Source organism: Micromys minutus (assembly GCF_963924665.1).
Source record: "Micromys minutus genome assembly, chromosome: 1".
In the NCBI taxonomy this organism is placed as follows: domain Eukaryota; kingdom Metazoa; phylum Chordata; class Mammalia; order Rodentia; family Muridae; genus Micromys; species Micromys minutus.
Window position 1 is genome coordinate 150,130,978 of NC_137969.1, and position 3,424 is coordinate 150,134,401.

Sequence of the window (3,424 nt, forward strand, 5' to 3'; positions counted from 1 at the left end):
AAACACACACACACACACACACACACACACACACACACACACACACACCAATTCTTTTTAAACGTTTTAGTGAAAGGAATCACCCTCTGTATAGCAGAATACCGCTGGCTTTGTTCACTCCCTTTTGTTTAGCATTGGTAGCTCCAGCTCCTCCTTTCCCACCAGTATAATACTCACCTTATTGCCCAAGTGTGGCTCATTGTATCTGCATGTTTATTGAGGCACATTTACTTGCTATACTTTTTGGTTGTTAAGAATGATGTGACCATGAACACTCTTACCCTGAAACTCCATGTGTACATGACAGAGTCTCTCTGCATAGTGACTGCAATGGAGCATCAGGACACAGGCAGGTAGCAGACATGCCCGTATTCAGCTTCACCTGGCCGTGCCACATTCTTCCCAGAGCAGTTGGTTCAATCTGCTATGCACTGGCGCCGTATGTACAAGAGCTGCCTTCCTGCCTCCTCCCAAGTGTTTAGGACTCTACAGCTTTCTGCCATTTTGGTTTTGGGTCTTGGCATTTCCCCAACCATGAATGAGATGCACCATCTTTCCTAATATCTATAGGGATCTCATGTAGCTCTTTTTGTCAAATAAATGTTTGAGTTTTTTCTCTAACGGAATGGTGTGTGTGTGTGTGTGTGTGTGTGTGTGTGTGTGTGTGTGTGTGTTACTGAATAGTGAACCTAGGGCCTGGTACATTCTGGGTAAGTGCTTGCCCACTGAGCTATAACCCGCTTCATTGAAGTTTATGAGGCAGGGTTTACCTGGAACTCATTCTGTGTCACAGGCCTTGGGCTTTCTTTCCTGGACGTGTGTATACCAGGTAAATGCACAAATGTGTATGTGTGTGTTTGCAGGCACACACGGGAGACTTGAATGTGACTGCATGTTTGCATCTATGTGAGGGCTGGTCTACACTGACTGCCTTCCTCCGTCACCTCTCAGCCTTGTACTTTCAGGCAGGGTTTCTTGATGAAGCCAGAATTTGCAGTTTAGGCTAAGTTGGACTAGACATCTTACCCAAGGATCCCCTGTCTCTGCCTGAGTTCTGGGGTTACAGACTGTCCTCCACACCTACCCTGTTTTTGTGTGAGATCTGGGGATCAAAATTCCCATCTTCCAGCTTCATGGTAACAGCTTTACCAACTGATCCATCTCTCCAGCCCTAGGCCTCGAACTTGTGATTCTCCTGTGTCAGCTTTCTTAATTTTTACTAAATCCAAACTTACTAGTCTTTGTGTTTGTGTTTTGATGTCTCGCTTAAGGGGTTTTTCCTGACGGGGTGACATTCATGCATTCTCTGCAACTTCTGTGTACACGAGGTTTCTGAGTTTGCTAGCATTTTGGCTGTGTCATGATTATATTGGTCTATCTCCAGCTAAAACCACATCATGTTACCCACTACAACTTTGAAGATGCAGGGCAGGTCCCATGATGTATGTTCAGCTACTTGTTTCCTTCCCCACACTCCCTTTATGTTATTATCACCCTTGTGGATGGGATATCCAAACTGTTTGTACGCCATGGTTTGATATACAGTTTAGCTCCACCTAGTTAATTTTCGTGGGCAGCTCAGTTTGGACTTCCATTCCTGTGCCATGGAGTCACTGGAGGTCTGTGACATTGCCTCCTGGCTTCACATTTGGTGATAATGTAAACCATGAGTCTGAATGGTTTCTCAGTGCTGGCTTCAGTGCTCAGAAGAAGACAGTTCAGTGTTGGGTTCAACAGGAATGTCAGGAGACCTGAGGTAAGGGGTTCAGCACCTTCTCTAATGGTCCCCACAGATATCCCACAGTGCCAGCAAACCCCTCCTCCACCGACCATGCCTGCAGGCTTGTTCCAAGGGCAGCCTGACGGAGCTCACACAGACCCTCTACCTGCTCATTCTGCCCCTTGCCAACTTCTTCATTCACTGCCTGAGCTTTTAGAACTGTCTTGTTCCCAACAGAAGAAAATCTGAAACCACCCTAGGCTTTGGGTCACAGTCCTTTCCTCTTTCCTGGTTTATCAGACTATCAGTCCTATGCCAGGGTCTCCTGACTGTAACCTTCTGTGTTCTCCACTGCTGCTGTTTCCTGACGTTCTATACAGTTTCCCAGCCTCCACTCCTCCAGACGATGCTCCCAGACTCCCCGCTCAACCTAATCCTTTAGCTCCTTTCCTGTTTGCAGAAGGAGGGCAGTGGGAGCCCTCTGCCTTAGGAGAGAGGAATGGTTTGCTAACTCACTGGTTAGAATGGTGCTAGACCTGTCATTGTCTTTGTTCATTTTTGCTGTCCCACCCTTTGCCACACCTGGCAGATGTCCCATCACTGTTCTTGTTGGAGATGACATCACAAGGGTCTTCCCCAGAGGGCCGCTACAATGTTTCCATGAAATGGTGCTTCATGGGATCTCAGCAGCCCCCATGCTTGGCGAGCATTATGTTAATATAGCAGTTATCGGTAGTTATAGTTTTATGGGTTATAGTTTTTCCCATTTCTTGTTTGGCTCCTATCTCTGTGTGCACATCCTTCTATGCCTGTCCCCAATCATTCAGTCCACGATCTACCTTCTGAACGCAGCTCTGCCAAGCTCTTTACGTGGCTCTGGATTCTCTTTATGGAGGCTTTTTACTTGGCCTCAAATCCCTTCGGGCCTTCTCTAAGCTCATCCTTGAAGACAGCGTGTGTTTCCTGTGCCACCTTCAAACTGACCATGAAAAAGCAAAAGATGTTGATTCCTTTTCCATGTTCCTCTTCTCATGTGTGCTGTAATTCTACCTGCTGCATCTCCTAAAAGGCTCCGAAAAGACTGGGCTTTGTATGCAGTTGTATACAAATTAGGTTGCTGCCCTAAAGCACTCCCTGCCTGGGTGTCTTTTGCTGGCTCTACTTATTTTATTGAGAGAGGGGGGAAGCGGGGGGGGGGGGGGGAAGAGAGAACACTTTTTTTTTTCTGTTTGTTTTTCACTAGTGAAAAGTTTAGTTACTGCTATTTTTGTTTATTTTATGTCATTTGTCACGGGCATCTTCTCTCCATGCCCCAAGGAAAATACAGTAGAGTTTTCCTCAAATGGTCCCCAATACTAGTGTCCCCAGAGAACTGACCTCAGTAACCAAAGGAACTAAATCTCAAAACCTTAGAGTAGGTCAAGGCTATCTTAGTCGCCCTCCTTGAGAGGGCGCTGCTCCCAAGACAAATCCCCAGGGCTGGGAAAGAAATGCCTGCGCTTTCCCACAGGACTCTGGCAGCAGCATTTTGCAGAGTCCGCGCGGCCTCAGAGCGCCTGCCCACAGACATGGCGGCGCCCTACTTGGCTTCGCGTCGCCCTGACCGTGGGGCCGGTCGGGCTTTGCCAGTTCTCGGGGACTTCCTGCACGTCTGGCATTTAAATGCGCGCCGGGGGCGGCGGGATGCTGCTGCGGATGCGGAGC